General features: G+C 40.9%; 1 long non-coding RNA gene across 1 annotated transcript; it reads right to left on the bottom strand.

Moving 5' to 3' along the window:
• Window positions 1-13421: 13421 nt before the first annotated feature.
• On the bottom strand, window positions 13422-17409 carry LOC116664924. The gene is made up of 3 exons (XR_004321474.1): window positions 17398-17409; window positions 14608-14612; window positions 13422-13529 (listed from the first exon to the last, which is right to left on the bottom strand). It is a non-coding gene; the product is annotated as an uncharacterized LOC116664924 (long non-coding RNA).
• Between the last annotated feature and the right edge of the window lie 2457 nt (window positions 17410-19866).

The raw sequence follows: 19866 nt of genomic DNA, 5'->3' as shown, positions 1-19866 counted from the left end.
TTGCTAGTAAACAAACTTAATGGGTAAATGATTTTACAAAGTGAATATGTGTTCATTTTTCTTTTATGTAGTATAAATTATGTAATATAATTTCCATATGTTGGTCTTTCTTAAAGGAAGAGTATTCCTGAAAACCAAGAGTGAAGAACCATGGAAAGGCTTTAAATTTGTAGGGCAGCACTCTTCCAAACTTTTAACAAATGCACGCTGCTTTTTAGGACACCTGTAAGGCTAAAGAGAATTTGGAAGGAGTCAGATCATTGTGTTCTGAGGCAGAGTTTCTGCTTTTTACAAATGTAAAATTTGGTTCTAATGAGGTGAGCATTAGGCTTCTCTGTAGGGCTCCTCCTGAACCTTGGATATTAACAACTTGTTGGGCAGAGGATAAGAGAAAATGAAAGCAGACATGAACATGACCCAAGGACTTGGGCTTTTGAAGGAGTGCTGAGGTTTGTAATAAACACATCCAGCTGATTTATATGATGGCTGAAATAAAGGCAAGTTAGAGCCTCCAAAGATTTTATTCTTCTTTAGGGGTAAGATGGGTGTTGAGGGTGGAGGGGTATTATACTTACCTTCCAAACTGCTAAATTTCTTCTCCTCAAAGATTCCACTATGTCTCTGTAAGATCTGTGTACTCCACCCCTCAAAAGAGAATCCTTGCTGGAGTCTGTGAGGTGTTGTTACTGACAGAGTTTATTGTCTTCCTTGGGTGTATTGGGGCAGAAAAAGATGTTGAAAGACACAGCTCTGAAAATATGAAGATTCTGTTAAGGTCAGAAGGACAATGTTTATCTCTGTCTGTAATCTACTTTGAGATAAAACTAGAACTTTTGTAATGGGACTAGATGGAACCCACAGTATGTTTTAAAACCTTGAGGGCTAGAAGCAGTGGCTGGACGGAAGTGGCAATAGCTATTTAAAAATTGCCAGCATTTTCTCTGTTTTCCTAGAGATGGAAGACTGACTTGAGTTTTGAGGGCGATTTCTCTATTAACAACAAAAGTAACACTTGAATAGGCCTTCTGGTTATGTAAAGATAAAGGCAAGAGTCTATTTTGGAGTGGAAAGGTTTAATGCAGCCAGAAGCTAAACTGCTCCTGTTTGAAGTAAATGTCTAAAGTAAACCGTGAAAATGAATGTCATCTTCAGTTGGGTGGAATAGCAGAATATTTTCATTTGGAAGCATTTTTTTCTCCTTTGAAAGGATCCTGGAGAAGGCGATTTGGGATGTGAATTCTTGGTAGAGGACTTGGCAACAGGCTGTGGATTAGAGACTAGGGGGAGAGGGTGATGCCTAGATCTGGTCAGGTTTGACCTGTGGACCCAGGGCATCTGAGTGTAATTTTCAGTCTGATGGTATCTGCTCAGTGCTGTAACAGCCTTTACCGCTGCCCAGCCCTCAGTGAAAATTTTGCTTACACTTCTTGCTTGGGTGCTGAGGGTGGCCTATGCCTGCGTGGGGTCAGACAGCAGTGACAAAGAGTGGCCTGGAAGCACAAGTTTGAGGAGTAAGCCAAGGTGGCGGCACGGACACTTTCTTTTGTGTCATCCCTGGAGACAGGGCCATTTGCTCCAATATCAGGTCCATCCCTGGAAAGAAGGGACTTTTGTCCTTATCTCAATCTAGGGCTTGTCTCCCTGAATCCTCATTTTTGTTTGGGTCAACCTCTTCACTGGATGATTAGTAACAGTAACATCTGTTTCCTTCAGGGAAAGCCCCTCTCCCACGTAGAACAGTATGTTTACACCTAAGACCCTGATGAGAAAAATCACAGGGGAGAGTGACATCCCTAAATAGCCTGACTCCCCAGGTGGATGAAGTGAGTTACCTGGTTGGCTGTTCGGTTCCTGTGTTTACTGGGGACCTAATCTACCTCACCAAGGTCTTGAGAGTGTGGGATTTCTCCTTCCTCCTTTGTCCAAGCCAGTGGGTGGGGGCAGTGACTCGGCCAGCTTTACCTTCCCCTCAGGTTGTGTGTCCTTGAGTTGACTGTGAGGGAGTTAGCCATTTGTCTTCTAACCTAGCTTTATTTGTAATAAAGATGGTAGCTTGTGCTTCATCTCTGCCTCTGCCACTTTATTTCTTTTATTTCCTAATTGGTTCAAGACCCAGGCACGAAAAGGGAATCTGTTAGGTTCTCTCAAAACCCTGCAAGTTCCCCCAATGACTTACTCTGTAAATTGGGCAAACTACTTTGTACCTCTGTTTCTCCATCTGTAAACTGGAGCCATGACAATAGCCTCTGGATAAGGGTAAAAGAAAAATGCCATAAATTACTGGCTGAGAGTTATAATTGCTGACCCTACGCCCATGTTAATATTATAATCATTGTTTGGCAACATTTTCTAAATCTTATTCAAGAACTTTGCTGCCATGACACATTGATTCATTTTGGCTGGCACCATATGCTCCATCTGCTGTGAGTTGTATAATTGCTCTCAGTCATCAACATTAAGCACCCACAGCTAATTTGTGGGGAAAGGCTCCAGCACTGTGGACCCAAATTCATCTCGTCTGTCAATTTGCTCCTGTGAAAGGAGGTCCGGGCACTCAGCATGCCTCTCCCTCTTGTCTTGGGAATTGATCACGGTCTGGTCAGGTATTCAACTCTAGCTTTTCATGGCTACTAGTAGGGACAAACCTCCTACTTCTGTACAAAGAACTTTGCCCTGAGTCTCAGATTGACATGACTTGTTGGATCTTTGTTGCATATACATTTGGTATGCTGTTTTTATTACTAGTTGGCCTGGTTCAAATCTTGGCTCTACCCCTCATTAGCTGTGTGACCTTGGGCCAATGACTTACTGTCTCTGAGATGACATTTCGTCATCTGTAATATGGGATTAATACCTACCTTGCAGGGTGTTGTGAAGATTTAACTTAATTAGCTAAGGTGATTGAAGCACTTAGCACGGTTACATGGCTGATAATAAATGCTCAGTAAATGGTAGTGATTATTTTTCCTTGAATGCCTATTTGTTCGTAGGGCAATTACGAAGGCTAATATTTTTTCTAACTTTCTCCACACACACTTCTAGCTGTTTGAAAACTAGAAATAGCTTAATTTCTTCCTCAAATTATGGTCCGTTGGAACAACCAGTGTTATGATCTGCAGAGAAAATGTGCGCTACTTATAAAGCATCCTGTGCACTAAAGCATTCAGATGTTTGAGAGTTAGGTTCACTGTTGCCAGGGTCAGGTTAGCTGTTGATGCAGCCAATGAAAGCAGTATCCTTGCTGAAGGAATTTCAGGAAAGCCAGGCTTGGTGAAGATATTGCCATGTTAAAAGTAAATTCTCAAGAGTAAACACTTCTTAATGCAAATGAATTTAAAATAATTTAGTCATACTGTAGAGATAAGGAAACTTGGGCAAAGAGACTAGTATTTAGGAAATAGAATGAGTTGGCAATTTGTTTGTTTGTATGTGTGTGTTTGTTTAGGTTCCAGATGACAATTGATCTTTCCTGTCTGAGGCACTTGGTTAGGACAGGAATAGCAGTACAAAAGTCTTCTGGGCTCTGCCCTCAATGCGTTAATTAGCAGGTAAGTAATTAGAATGCAGTTGGGGAGTTAAAACAATATACATCTGAAAAGTAGTATCTTAGGATGTGGGCTAAATGCGCTACCCCAACAATGAACATTATTGGTATTCTGAGCAAGGGCTATCATTTCTCAGTGGGTTACCTCTGGTCACACTGGTCTCTGCTGGGCTTGGCACACAGGCCAGGCAAGCTTCTACTTCAGGGCTCTTCACACTTGCTTTTCTCAGTGCCTGTAGCACTCTTCCCTAGATGTCTGCCTGACTCTCCCCCTCACCTCTGCAGGTCTCTGTCACATTTCCCCTTCTTAACGAGGCCTTTACTGACTAGTCTAGTTAAGTTGACAACATCGCACTCCCTATTCTTCTTTCATGCTGACGTTTTTTCTACAGCACTTGTTATCATCAACTGCGTGGTGTGTGATTTCTCATTCATTTGTTTATTTTCTGTCTTTCTCACTGGAATGTAGATTCATGAAGGATGGGTTTTTGTTTGTTTTGTCCAGTTCTCTACTTCTAGCCCCTAGAATAGTTCCTGGCGCACAGTAGAAACTCAATACACATTTGTTGAATGAATGGTTACTTTATATGCTTTTGCTCTTAATTTAATGGAACCCTGCAAACTGGTTATTATTTGCATTTTAGAGATGGAGAAGCTAAGACAGGGAAAGACCAAGTCCCTGTCCACAGTCACAGAAGCTAATAAATGCCAGAGACAGGATTTGGATCTAGCTTCTAAGCTTTGCAAAGTGGCAGTATTGTAGCCAATGAGGTTTATCTGAAGTGTGATTATTGCTTATTGAATCTGGCCTCTGATTTCTACCTGAGACCCAGGTTTGTATATGACTACCTACCTGGTGAAATGGTAGTGAAACCATGTGAAACTTATGTGCCTGTGGTATCAGAAGGATCTTTGCTCCTGAAACCTTTGAAGTTTCCTGAGTGATAAGGGTAGTAGGGGAGTTTTTTGTTATAATAAGGCAACTCTCCTCTAACCTCCAGGGAGGGAAGAGGGGCTAGAGATTGGGTTGATCATCAGTGGTCAAAGATTCAATCAACCATGCCTGCATAATGAAACCTGCATAAAAACTCCTCAACAATGGCATTCCTAGAACTTCTGAGTTGGTGAACACACGCATGTGCCGGGAGGGTGGTGCATCCCAACCCCACGAAGACAGAAGCTCCTGGGCTTGGGGCCCTTCTGAACCTCACCCCATGTACCTCCTCATCTAGCTGCTTATTTGTGTCCTTTGTAATAAGCTCGTAAATGTAAGTAAAATGTCTTCCTGAGTTCACTGAGCTGTTCTAGCAATATTGAACCTAAGGAGGGGATAGTGGGAACCCCCGATTTATAGCTGGTGTGTCAGAAGTATAGGTAATGGTACTTGTGGTTGGTCTCGAAAGTGAAGGCAGTCTTGTGGGACTGAGTCCTTTAAACTCCAGGTAATTTGTGTCAGAATTAAATTGAATTGTAGGACACCTAGTTGATGTGGGAAAGCTGGAGAAGTAGTGTTGGAAAAGATACCACCTTTGGTGGCGGGGGGAAAAAACCACTCAGTGCCCAAGTCAGAATGGATTCTCAGCCATACCTCTTCTATTCTTCCCTGTTTCAGAAAGTGCCACTTCCATTCAAGCCAAAAACTTTGCAGCCATCCTCAATTCCTTCCTTTCATGCATCCCCTCCATTTGATACACCAACAAGTTTGGCCAATTACACTTCTAAAATAATCCCCAATCCAGACACCTCTCCCCAACACTTCCCTGGTGCAAAACAAACTGCCATCATCTCTCATCTGGATTATTCCAGTAGTCTCTTAAATCAGTCTTTCTGCCTCCTCATTTGTCCTTATAATTCACTTTCTACATCACAGAATAAAAATGGCAAGAAGCTATGCATTTCCTATGCTGGCGAGATGAACAGGACTCCTACTTTCATGGTGCAGTTCCCTGGATGCTCTTAGCACATCCTTCATGGTGTTGCTCTCTCTGCAAGGACATCATTATTGCAACCTCCAGTTTCTGATGGTATCTAACTCTAGGCTGCTGAGTAAACCTGCAGGACTTCTACCCAAATTGTCCTTTTTAGATGAATCCTATGCCCTGTTAACTTTGGAGGGTCCCGTCTGTCCAGAGCACCTTGATGGCTCCTGCACCATCATAAAATGCAAAATAAAACCATATCAAATTATTATTCATGAGCTAATGGTTTAATCTGTTGTAAATTGTTTTCTTTAGCTACAGCTGTGGTTGCATTTTGCATTTGTGTTACAAACTCCTAAGGACTGACTGGCTAACCCCTGTGTGGGCAGGGCCAGCACTTTTAGGCATGCAAGCTGCAAGGCCTTAGCTCTATGAGCTGAAAGGCTGGACAGGGGCTATTCTAGATAATGGTTCTAAAGACAGCAATCTGGCTGGTCTACATGCTGTCTGCTTGGGACAGGGACAAGGACAATAAAAAGAACGCAAAGGATAGCAGAGAGTTACTGAGTTCCTCCTGCTGGCGTCTTTTCACATAACACCCTGCAGGCAGTTGAACCAATGCCAAGGAGTGTACTCTGGGCACATGGAGTCTTCTGGAAGCAGCAAGTAGTAAAACCTCCCATCTGGAGTATACCTCACCTCTGTAGAGCCCTACAGTTTTCAAAATGTTCTTCGACACATTGACACTTTGAATTTTGCCACAACTCCAGTAAAGTCATGATCTCCATTCAAAGCTGTAGAAAGTTGTGGTTTAGAGAGTTGAGGATTTGCCCATAGTCACATAGCTGGTAACAGCTGATGACAGGCTTGAACCCAGGTCTGCAGACTAATTTCTTGTCCATTATTCTCAGAATGGAAGAGGCTTCTTTTTGTGGGCCAACTTGAATTGTTTAATAGTCATTACCTGGAGTGTTAAGTTCAGAAGTAATTTGGGGCCATTTCTGGGTTCTGTGCGAAAGAATGTTATGATTGATTGGCTATGTCTGCCACTGGTTGGGAAGGAGATGTAGTGGCACATTGCTTTCCAGTTGCCTACTTTGCCCTCTTCTCTCTGTACTGTGCCATAATTATTTCTTTTTTGTATGCATTCTCCACACCCACTTTTTTCAGATTAGGAGTTAAAATAATAAGAAATACTACCTGTGAGGCTCAGATATGCTGCTCTTTTCTAATTGCTGTGGGTATCTCTTCTGTTCTGATTACAGAGAACTCAGACAACTACATCAGGCCACGTTCCTGAGGCTCTTGTAAAGGAGAAATTTAATGTGTTTTATTTCCTCTGAGAAAGAGCAATAGTAGAGGCCAATTACAGTTATTTATTTGAAGGAGTAGGCAATTATGACCTATTAGTTATTATAACTGGGTCCTAGGTGCCAGTCTAAATACTGAGCAGATCTAACTCATAATGCAGAAGTTGCAGGCATATCTCCTTTTAAAGCAAATTGTGAAGAACTATGGAGAACTGACTGAATATATGTCATCGACCAGATTCTTCTGTATTCATTCCCAAGTCTGCATGGTGTGGTGTAGGCCTAAAGCTTTCCCTCATCTTAGTAAGTAACCAAGAAGAGTAAATACTGACTAAAGCAAAGCCACTTAGGAAGAAGCATCCTGTATTTGAAGCTCTTCTCATGTCCCAGTGAATTTCTCACAGTGTACTTCCAATGACTCTTCCATTCCAATTCCATCTCTCATCAGTTCATGCTTAGCCAGGTTGGATTATTTTTTCCTGTAATTTCTGGCTTCTACTTCTTTGCTTAGAAGGTCTCCTTCTCCTAGAATGTACTTACTGTCCACACACCCTGCCTCCATATGTTGACATTTCCTCATGAAGTGTCTCCTGGATATCCAACTTGAGGTGATTTTCCTTTCTTTGAACTACACCTGCCACCTGGGACAGGGAGGATGACCATTTTGCATATGGAGTGTTTTATATTATGCTTTGTATTACTGTTGTTGACTGAGTGCTCCCACCACCTTCTGGGCTGTGAGCTAACTTTTGAGGAGGGACTCTCTGATAGTCTTGTCTCCATTATGTAACACAATGCCTAGGCCAGAGTAGAAACACAGAAAGTATTTGCTGAATGAACAGACTTTCTTTTTTTTTTAACAGTGACCAATCTATCAAGTCTTGTCTCCTCTGGGCTTTTCACATTTGAGTGATTTATGCAAAGATACCTGTCCATGAGTGAGCAAGTTGCATTGTAGGGAGTGGTTGGTTATCAAGCAGAAGTCCAAGCAAAGCCTAGTGGCAGATTGAACTAGAGATGGCAATATATATGGAAATATGTGGACTGATTTTATGTGTAAAGAGGAAGCAGGAATGCAAGACTTGGTGATGAAATCAATATGTAGGTTGAGGGGGAGGGAGATATCAGAGATGGCTTGAAAATTTCATTTTTGTCTAACAAAACTGATAGTGGTAGTAGTCACTGAGATGGAGAATACTGGAAGATTAAAAAAAAATTTAAGAGGAACAATCCAGAATTTTATTTTGGGGTTGGGGTTTATATGGGGGGAAGTGCTAGAGGTTTAAATTAGGGAGTTACCCTTATATAGCTGGCCCCTAGACTCATGGATATAGATAGAATATAGAGTGAGGAGAGGTTACATGAGACCAAGACTTGAGGAAGTTCCACAGTTAAATGCTGGGAAGAGAAGGGTGAGAAGTTAAGTGAACTGAGAAGGAGCATAAACATAGTAGAAAAATTAGGAGTCTGGGGTAAGTCAAAAGAAAAGAGGGTTGGAAGAGGTTTGTCTGTTAAGAGGAGGAGAGAGCAGGATCTGGGGAGGGAAATGCAAATTGATGAAGGTTTTGTTTTTGTTTTTAAAAAAGGGAGAAACTTAAGAATGTTTACCTGTAGGTGAGAAGGACCCAGTTGATTTGGAGAAGCCAAAGATAAAGATGAGTAGAGCAATAGCTGACTGTATGTAGTCCCTAAGGAGGCAGGAGGGGATGGATCCAGAGCAGAATGACTGGCCTTTACTGACAGAAGTAGAGTGTACATAAAGCTGAAATGGCATGAGGGTTTGATAGCAGGAAGTGAGAGTATTCCTATCTGAAGACTCCTATTTCCTCTGTGACATTGAATTTTTCACTGAGAATAAGGGAGGGATTTGAGGGAGTCAGAGGTGAGAGAAGAGAGAAGGTTTGAAATAGGTATGTGATAGGGGAGGGAATTACATATAGACATAATGAAGTTATGGGGTCAAGTTGAACATTTGGTTGAGGCTGCCCTTCAGTAATTTATAGTGGCACCGATTGGTCCTGCTGTGAGATTTTCCCAGCACACCTCAGATGCCCAGGTGTACGCTTGGAGAAAGTGCCAGTTGGTTTCATCTGGGCTGTAGATTTAGCCAGACAAGTGGGATTTAAAGAGAAACAGGCAAGGGAGTATAAGATATTTACAAAAATGTTATTTAAATTAATGAATAATGGAATCAAAGATAGACAGGGATGGAAGAGAAGACAGGAGATAATGGTTAGGGAAATGGTAGAGGAATGTCCCAATGGATAGGGAGAAGGTAAAGGCTAGGTGATAGTTTCATCAATGCAGTTGGAAAAAAAGTGTTTAACCAGCTAGAAAAAAGAGATTGCCATTGAAGAGCTAGATAGATGAAGTACTGACTTTGGAGGTAAAGCAAATTGGGGTGATAGCCAGGCCCAGGAGTAGGGAACTGTGGTGAAAGCAGCAAAGTTAACTTCAGAGATGTTAAGATAATTGAGGTCAAAACAATCATAGATATATCACCACTAAAATGTAGTCAGGGCACAGGTTTTTTGGACAGGGTTATGGTGGTTTAAAATTTTCTATCTTGATGAAATATTGGAATTTTGACCATCACAAGATAAATAAAACCATGCTCAAACATCCCAAGTTACCTAAGTGATGTCATGCACTTAGGATAGTTCTGTAATTTTCCCCATGGCTAGTTTTCCTTTATTTGGGGAAACTTTCCATCCTTTCACATTACCTTTATCATTCTTGTGGACTTGGAGAAAATAGCACTGACAATTGTTCCTGATACCCTTCCTCAACGCCTAAGCTGGGAGTGGGCACCTGTAAATAGCTCCACAGTATTTTGCTGGAGACAAGTGGTTTGAGAGTCAGAATTTCTTCTCAAATAGGGTCCCGGGGAGAAGACTCCCTCACCCTGATGCATTCCGCACCTGAATTCAGCTTCATAATGGGGAATTTTTCCTTTGGTTAGATAAGAAGGAATCAGAAGAGGACAAGTTTGGGGCCTAGGTGCCTGGGATACTCTGGAGGATCACCCCTAGAGACGCCTTTCTTCACCTTTACTTGATTGTTTTGGGGTTAATTTATAAGGCTTGAAAAGTCATGGTGGGTGTTGTTCTCTTTGGCATCCAAAGTGGTCATGAGAAGTGTTAAAAGATAATTTTTAAAGAGTAACGTCATGAGCTCATATAGCTATAAAAATGAATATACGTTAAAGATTTTATTGACCTCATGATGCTGATTCAAAGGGAAAAAAATTAAAGCATAAATTTATATGAGTTAAAGGAAAATTGGCATGAATGGTGCAAATGGAGGCTTTTTTTTTCCCCTACTGAGAGGGGAGGCAAGCCAATCGAACCTCTACTATCCAGTACAAAATTTGCTTTTCTATGAACAAGGATTATTTTGCACTGCTGTAAGAGATCGCACTTTACAGAGTTGAAGAATAGCTCCTGTAAACTCAGAATCAGGTAACAGAGAAGCGTGAGCTATAGATAATGCATAGTTTTCCATTGAGCACAAATTCTTCCCTATGGCAAGAAGAGGTCCTCTCCTTCTGGTTCCCTGTCTTCTGTTCTGATAATTTCTTGTAGAACTGTTGGCTTGAATTGTTGCCTTTTCACCTCTAGGCTCCTTAGCTAGACACCACCTCTCTGTGGGAAAGACCAAATACACAAACTTTTCGGGTATTTAAAGCCATGGGAGTAGGGAACATTTTGATTAGTAAATAAACATTAAAATCTTTTTCTTTAATGTTATTACTTTGGCATTATGGGGCTAGAAGTGTGTGTGGGGTGATGGAAATTGGGGAAGGATATGGAGAAGATAGGAAAATAATTCTTCATAAAGAAGGATGGGATTTGGGGTGAGTGAGAGGCTTGCTTGGGCATGGCTTTAAGTTGTAGAGTGCTCATGAGTGGCTGGTGAATGTCATTTGTGCATGAGGTCTCATGGCTGGAGTGGGAACTCCTGTGGGACCAATTTTCCAAAACAATTTCATAATTGCTTAGTGCTTCACAGGCATGACCCATCATGTGAAGAGGGGCCCTTCAGCACATCTTCCGAAACTGGGCAGCAGCCCAGGTAGGCTTTAGTTGAATGGGTGGCTTTCCTGGGTCTGTTCAGTTGCCTCTAACTCACTAAACTGGCCTTGGAGAGGTAAAATCAGTGGTTCTCAAGCCTGGCTGCACATTAGAATCATCTAGGGGACTTTGGAAATCATCCACCTCAAGAGACACAGATTGAATTGGTTTGGATGGACCTGGGACTCAGTATTTTAAAAAATTTCCCCAGATGATTATAATGTGCAGTGAGGGGTGAGGACTGCTGATCTAAGCAGTGTTTCACAAATGTGTCTGATGGTTAGAATTACCAGAGTATGCCTGTTAAAAAATCCAAATTCCCAGACCCTTCCTTGGTGACTCAGATTCTGCAGGTCTGGGGTGGAACAGAGAAATCTGAATATTTGACAACTGCCCCAGGTGGGTAAGGGCAATGTTTGTAAGTCCCTAACAGGAGGAAACTTCAGAGTCCTTGGGTTTGGCTCACAGAGCAGCCTGATATTTCAATGCTTATTTGCTGAAAATGGGTTTTGAAGGATGGCCCTTTGTTAAATTTATTAAATTTATATTTGGAGATTGTGTTTATGCAGATCACTTATACAGGTTGGTTGTATCCATCAGTTAGCATGTGGAGTAAACCTTCTTGGATGCAGGGCTGTGACAGGCGTGAGAATGGCTCCCCAAAAGATACCCACATCCTAATCCCTGGAACCTGAGTCACTTTATTTGGAGAAAGGGTCTTTGCAGATGTGATTGAATTTACGGATGTTGAGATAAGGAGATTATTTTGAATTAAGCCATCACAGACGTCCTTATAAGAGACAGAGCAGAGATCTGACATGCACATGGAGGAGGAGGCACTGTGAGGTTGGAGGCAGAGACTGGCAGCCATGGAAGCCAGCAGCCACCAGAATTGGGAAGAGGCAGGGATCGGATTCTTCCCTCAAGTATCTGGAGGGAGTGTGGTCCTGCCAACATCTTGATTTCAGCCCAGGGAAACAGATTTGGACATCTGGCCTCCAGAACTGTGAGAAATTAAATTTCTGTTATTTCCGGCAACCAAGTTTGTGATAACCTGCTATAACAACCACAGGAAATGAACACAGGCCTCTTAGAATTTATAGTGCATATGAAAACCCTAGAAAGTGATATATAACCGGGAATCTTCTTCAGTGGGTCTAGAGAGGTGCCGTAGATGTGGCTACATTTCTCAGAAGGCTCTTGGATGGTGCTCATGTTGCAGGTATTCAGGCCACACTTTTAAAAAATGTTTTAATTAAGACTTTTAAAAATGGAAGTATAGTCAGTTATAATGTGTCAGTTTCTGGTGTGCAGCATAATGTCCCGTCATGTGAATATACACATATATTCGTTTCCGTATTCTTTCAGGCCACACTTTGAGGAGCAGATTTAAGAGGGTAAGTACAGAGGAGAGATGGGCATGAACGTGTTTATTGATGAGAGGAACCAGGCAATTTTATGAAAGTTTTCTAAGCCCATTCTTGTCATGTCCAACTTCTCCAATCATGTTGTATTCCCACGGACAAAGGGAAGATCAGAATTCAGGCAGCTGCCCAGATATTTGAGATAAAAATTAATTGGACTATCGCCTCGTTTCCCACTCTGACAAACAAGACCTGGTTTAAAATGGTGTGTGGCCATTTTGAAGTAACAAAGGGATAATTGCCTCGGCAGTCACATATGTGTGTGTCGTCATTTTCTGAGGGCCAGTGGAAATTTTTGTACTTATTGGAAATGACTGTGGGTGCAGAGGGTTCATGTGATTTTAAAATCTGTAAAAGCTGAAAATTAAAAAGTACCCCCACCTCATAGGTAATTCTAAAGATAGATGTTGGGGAAGAGTTTTATCTCTGTAGTCTAGGACTGATTTGTCAGCACCGTTGAGTTTAGCATAGGCCTTGGGGTGGTTTTTAATTTGGTGTTTATCTTCCACTTAAGGTATGGTGGTACAGAACAGCAAAGGAGGGGAACCAATGTATTTGAATACAGACTTCTTTGATAAGGGGCAGGGTATAAATGAAGAAGGAAAAGAATAATTGTGACACTGGGTAATACTGAAAATATACAACTTTCCTTAAAGAACTGTCCCTAGTCTTTGTGGAGGTGATACTGTTTTTGGAAATTTGATTTCAAAGTGCTCCGAATGCTCTCTCTTCTTTCTTCTTTATCATCCCCTCTGGAAAAACTTGAGAGTACCCAGTAGCATTTTATCTTTTTTTTTTAAATCGTGACAATATGTACATAATACAATATTTACTATTTGAACCATTTTAAAGTGCACAATTCATCAGCATTAAGCACATTCTCACTATTACACAACCATTATCACTATCTATTTCTAAAACTTTTTCATCATCTTAAGCAGAAACTTTGTGCCCATTAAACAATAACTCTCCATTCCCCCTCCTCCTGGCCTCTGGTAACCACTATTCTACTTTCTGTCCCTATGAATTTGCTTCTTCTAGGTGCCTCATATAAATGGAATCATATAATATTTATCCTTTTGTGTCTGACTTATTTCACTTAGCATAAGATTCATCCACGATGTAGCAAGTATCAGGATTTCCCTTTTTTATGACTAAATAATATGCCATTGTATACATAAATCACATTTTGTTTACCCATTAATCTGTTGGTAGACATTTGGGTCGTTTCCACCTTTTGGCGATTGTGAATAAGCATTCTATCTTTTAAGTTAAAATTAACTTTAATCATGGTAAAAGTGATTTTTAAGAATTTCTGCCTTTTCTTTCAAGATAATGAAAGAATTCCCATGAAAGCAAGGTTGGGAATCATTACAATAGGACATATGCTTTCTTTATCTTTATCTGCATTACAGGTGAAGTCTTAATGAATAGGCTTTGCCAGCAACAGGAACTTGGAGAAGATATTTGGAGGTGAAGAAGGACAAATAATCATGGGCAACACTGCCCTTAGACCTGAGCTATTGAGCCATTGCCCTGAGTCTGTGCTTTTAGAGGCCCCACTCTGGTCCTCTTGCAACATTTCTCCCTTGCAGGGCTAAGTGGATGTGCCCACTTAGAGCATGCCCCTTTTCTAGACCTTGTTGTAGTATCCGAGACCCCAAATTCCCTGCCCCTAGAGGTCCTGAGCTCACTTCCAGGGTCACCTCTCTGTCTTTGACCCATGCTGCTGGTACCTTATCTGAGGACTGAAGGTAGCCAAGGGGCACGTGTTTGCTTTTTAGGAATGGGGGTGGGTGGTGGCTGCAGGACAGAACCCTGAATGGGAAAACAAGGAAGATGGGCCTCGTTAAGTTTGTAGCAATTCTGCCCATATTTAAGGTCATTTTAGGTTTTTGAGAGTCTCAGAACATTTGTAGACTATTGAATATGGTTGAGGAAGGAGATTGTGCAGAGGCACAATCATGAAAGCATTTATCCTACGTATACTTTGGAGTCAGAAGATTGTCCACATCCACCTCATTTGACAGATGAGAAAATCAAGGACCACATAGGTCTTAAAAGTCTCATGAAGAGTCACTGGCAGAGAGAGGGTTTGAAACATGCAGCTTTTCCATTCTTGCCTACAGCCTCACACGGTGGAGACTTCCCCCTCTGGTTGCCCTAATAGTGATTTAAAGGCCTGGTGTAAAATTTGAGCCCTGACTATCTTGGAATGTACAGTCAAGAGATTTGGGTCCCAGAGTGGCCTGTTTCCTAACTAGCAGTCAGAATTTGAGTAGGGCCAACATTTTTAGACTATAGTCTCCTCATTATTTTAAATGGGGATAGTCCTACCTGCTCTACTTGCAATCTGTTCACACATCTGTTTTGAAAATCAAGTGATTTGAAAGCATAAGAAATGCCATATACATGCAAGATGTTAAGGAGCACGTGAGCAATGGTAGAGGAGACATTCTCACAGTCCTTTGGTTTGGAAGTATTGCACTGCTTATGCAGGAAGAGTAGGGAGAGTGAGAGCAGGATTCTGACCTACTTTTATGTATGCTTACCTTTCTCCATCCTTTCTCTCATTTCTCTTTCCATCCTTTCTTTGTCATCTCAGTAGGGATGAGGGGAGGATTTTATAAGGGAGGTACCTGTGCTGGACGGGAGCAGAAAGAGTCTGGCTAAACTGGGGCAAGCTGACAAGGCCTCCTGACAAATGCATCTTGATGTCTCAATCCACTGCCAGTATGCCAAAGGCGGCAGGCCGGGTGATTGTCAGTGACATTCCAGCTGCCACCAAAGCCAAAGGCACAATGACAAAGTGGGACAAGTGTGTATGTAATGGCCTTCTGCTTCCCTTCCAGGATCCCTGTCCTTTGTCTACTCTCTTATTCTTCTGCTTCCCTTCCCCCAACCCAGCCCTGACCTTCAGCCACCCAGTCACTGTGTTCTGAACGTCCAAAGTTCTTCTTTGCCATCTGCTTCCTTCCTAAAAAGGTTTTTAAAATAACCTTGCTCCTTTGCATAATAATCACAACACTGAAATCTCAAACTCTGGAAGGTACTGGTCTGATTTAAATAATTTATATGAAGGTGGGAATTGATAAGCTTAACGCTCATAGAGGTGATTTGCATTTATAATAAGATTGTTGACACAACTGAATCTCTTATTGGTATACTAATATGGGAGAAAAAAGGTTTTTTTAGCTGGGAGTTTCCTTGTTCCTCCCTTGTTTCTACACACATCTAACCTAGTGGGGAGGGATGGGCATCTGGTGGGAATTTTCTATTATTCACACATCAGGCACTTGCCTGCTTAATCTTCAAGAATCTCATTTAATCTTCATGTGATCCTATGAAAAAGTTATTATCATCCAAATTTTGTGAATGAGGAAACTGAGGTCCAGAGAAGTTAAGAAATTTGTCTAAGTCACATAGCTTATAAATGGTAGTGCTGGATTCAAACTCAGCTTTGTCCCACATTTCAGATGTAGCATAGCCCCATGTAAAGTACCAGACCTGGAGTTAGTTCTGAGTTCTAGTCTGTGTTATGGTAGCAGAAGGAGTGAAAGATGAGGCTAGAAGTGAGGGTTGGGGGTAGATTGGGGGAGCCTTGTGTTCTGTTAAGCAAGGGCATTTGACTTAGTTGTGTAGAATAAGTAGATTGCAAGTACCTGGTGGGCCATCAATCTCCTTTTCCCCAGCACCTAGGATAATGCCCCGCACATGTTAAGAGCTGATGTCACCTCTCCATCTTCCTTTTTTGTGTCTGTGAGTCCTTTGCCTGGCTCTTTTTCACAGAATCCTGAGAGGTGACAGAGCTGTCTTGGGAGGAGAGTAGGTAGTATGACTGGAAGGAGGGAAAAGAGGAGTAGGCAAAAGAAAAAGGAAGAAAGAAGAAATATTATTCATTGAGAACAGAGCTTCCTGGGACTCTGTTTGGAGTATGAAAGCAAAATCAAGTTTCCTCTTCCCCATTTAGCACTGATGCCTTCCTATTTATACCTCCAAGGGAAAAGAGAACTTGGAAATGGAGTTAAGTAATGAACAATGAATGAATTTCACGTATGCTTAGAGCTTCAGACTGTCACTGGTTACAAGGATCCCAAAAGTCAGGGAAGGGAAATTGGAAAGCTGAAAATAACCTGATCACCAAAGAAACAGTGACAATTCAGTCATTTTTGCTGATATTTTAATTGTTGTCATCTCTTTGAGAAACAGAGGGACTTTCTCTTCCAAGTCTCTTGGTGAGCAAGGATGTGCACAGGGAGGGCTGGGACTGTCCTGTCATGAGATGTGACTTGCGACAAGTCACAAGTTCAGATGCGGGGAATGAGATCTGTAATTGACCTCTTGTGCATGTCACTTCTCATCTCTCGGTCTGTGCTATGCTGACAACTAAGCTGTTTTTGTATTACATGAAATTACCTTTTAATCACCCCTACATTATCATTTATTTCACAGCAGCACTTAACAAGCTGAAATTCCTTCAGCAATCAGGTGTCTCATTTTGATTTCTTGCTTCCCTTTCTTGTATCTTGATTTCTCTCACTTTCTCCATTTTTAAACTCTGTACTCCTCTTTTCAACTCTTGTGGTTCATACTATTTGTAATATTTGCTATTTACTGAATACTTACCATATGCCAGGTGCTTTTTTTAACCAGTTTTTTAAAAATTTATTTTTTTAATTGAAGTACAGTCAATTACAATGTGTCAATTTCTGGTATACAGCACAATGTCCCAGTCATGCATATACATACATATATTTGTTTTTATATTTTTTTCATTAAAGGTTATTACAAAATATTGAACATTATGCCAGGTGCTTTATCTATAGAATCTCTAGTCCTTGTAGTATCTCCATAACAGTGGTATTTTATCTACTTTATGGTTTAGGAGAATTGAGGCTTGAAAAAAGTAAATTTTTGAAATCCATCCAGGTGATAAGTGACTGAACTGGGACATAAATCCAGGCCTATCTGACTCCAAGCCCATACTTGTCTGGAGAATGCACTGTTTCTCCCAATACTTTGGGGTTGGGGGGAAGTGGGGAGGCAGTGCTTATAGTTGGGGAATGCTCACAGGACTGAGATTGGCCCCTGAGAACCAGCCTCTATTTATATTCTCCCGTATTCTACATGAACATCATTAAAAATTCCCTGACTTCAGGACAGCTAGAGTGGGTCACATTGATCATGGGGGTGTTCCTGGCCACACTTTAGAGCAATCTGAGTTTACTCTTTCTCTTCTAAAGCAAAGCCACTATTCCACTTGCCAGCAGCACAATCTGGCCCTCATGATGAGGGCCAATTATCACCATTGGGGCAGGGATAGAGTGTTTATCTTTGTACTGGGGAATCCTGTTTTTTCAAATGTACGTATTTGGTTGGATGCTTGTGGCTGGGAAACTTAAAGTTAGAATAAAATAGAATTGAAGAACATGAAATGAATTTTTGTGGCGAAGTCTATTTTCTCATTCTGTTTCCTTTTTTCAACAACTTTTGCTCTACCTGAATGTCCCTTTTAGTAATTAACTTCCATTTGAAGATACGTCTAAGAAAAGAGAATGAACATTTATTAAACAAAATTGTGTTCACTTAATCCTTATTTTGGTTCTGTGAGGGAGCTCCATTGCTGGACACTTGAGCTTTTATTAGAGAAAGGGGGTAAGACAGACATGGGCCAACAGAAACAGCAACAACACTGCAGGAAATATCCACTGAGTGCACATGTGGTGCCTGGCTTTTTGCGTGATCTTATTTCATCTAGCTGCCCATCCTGTGAGTAGAAAAATCTTACCTCGTCTGACAGGTGAAGCAGCTGAGTTTAAAGAGGGTAATATTTGCCTTGGGTCAAAGAGTTAGGCAGTGACAGAGTCAGGCTAGTGTGAGTCTAACATTCATGCTTCTGATGAGCGTGTATGATGCCTGGAAAGAATGTCTGTATTTTTAATGCATCAGCCCCCATCCCACCCCTCATCCTCCACCCACTACCCCCAGACTGCAGTGGAAAAAGAGCACTAAGGCATTTTGTAATTATCTTCTCAAACCCTTCACTCTAAGGAAAAGAAGGACAAAGTTGAAAGGCTGAATTTTCACATTAAAATGGAGGCTCTTGGGGTTCATGGATGCCAAGAAGTAAATAGAATTCAAAGGATTCTGTGAATTTGGGTGGGAAAAAATTCATCTTTATTTTCCCTAGCCTGTAACTGAAATGTAGCATTTCCTTCAATTAGAAAATTAGACAATTTCTTGAAATTAAACATTTTCACCCATAAGAATTATAAGTGTTTTCATATCACATTATAGTTTCACAGATCTCTCAAGAGCATGTACACTTACCATTGCTCCAAAATCAGGGACGTTATTAGACTTGCTGTTTTATCTTGTTACTTAATGCATTAATAGAAAGTGATATATTATCATACACAATTTTAAGAAAAATTTGTGAACTGTAATTATGTATAATTAGTTTTATTTGCAATTCTGTGAATTTAATTTTATGCATTTAAAAACAGTATTTTGGGAAAGAGTCCAGGGGTGTCACAGACTGCCAAGGAGTTTGTGCCCCCAAAATGATGTAAGACCCTGCACAAAACAGCTAGAGCCCAACATGATTCACACTATCTATGGGAATGCTGGAGTAGGGTGGGTCTGTGTCCTCTAGGATGGTTTGGTGCAAGGGAGGGAAGAGATGGGATCCAATGGATTCATTTATTCATTCATTCATTCATTCCTGAATTCATTAATTCATTCATAAATACTCATTGAGGATCTATGATATGCCAGGCATTTTGCTAGTTTCCGGGGATACAATAAGGACTTTGTCTCATAGGGATTATGTTCTAATGGAGAGTGACAGCTATTAAACAACAGATAAGTAATAAATTATGCAGGTTGGAGATCTGAACAATGAGCAAGTGCCTGTTGGAGAAGGAGCAAAAGTTCCAGACAGAGGGAACAGCAAGTGCAGAGAGAGAAAGAGAGAGAGAGAGTAGGAGAGAGAGAGCTTTCCTGAGATAGGAAAGAGAGAGAAGCTCTTAAGAGCTACACTGTCCAATATGGTGGCCACTGGCCACATGTGCCTATTCAGCACTTGAAATGTGGCTAGTCCAAATTGAGATGTGCCGTGAATATAAAACACTGGATTTTGAAGACGGAATATCAAAAAATAAAAAATATAGAAACTCTCATTAATAACTTTTAAACATTAGTTATATATTGATATTTTGGATATAAATATATTAAATAAAATACATTGTTAAAGTTAATTTTGCTTGCTTCCTTTTACTTTTTTAATCGTGGCTGCTAGAAAATTTAAAACTACATAGGTGCTAACAGTATATTTCTTTTGGATAGCACTATGTTGGAGAGGAAAGGGAATTTTTATAGTGATTGCTGTGGATTGTACATTTAGACATCTTTAAATGTTTTTCAGAGATAAGATGTGAATAGATATTAGAATTCCTCTCTTTTATCCAAAAAATATTTACTGAACATCTAGTGGGTATTGGAGATATGTGTTTTTCTATAGAGGTGTGTATGACAAGAAACAACCAAGTTATATGAGATAATTAGAGATTGCAGTGCATGACAGAGAAAAATAGG

The sequence above is a fragment of the Camelus ferus genome, chromosome 7 (assembly GCF_009834535.1).
Source record: "Camelus ferus isolate YT-003-E chromosome 7, BCGSAC_Cfer_1.0, whole genome shotgun sequence".
Lineage (NCBI taxonomy): Eukaryota > Metazoa > Chordata > Mammalia > Artiodactyla > Camelidae > Camelus > Camelus ferus.
This window is presented reverse-complemented; position numbering and strand designations above follow the sequence as displayed.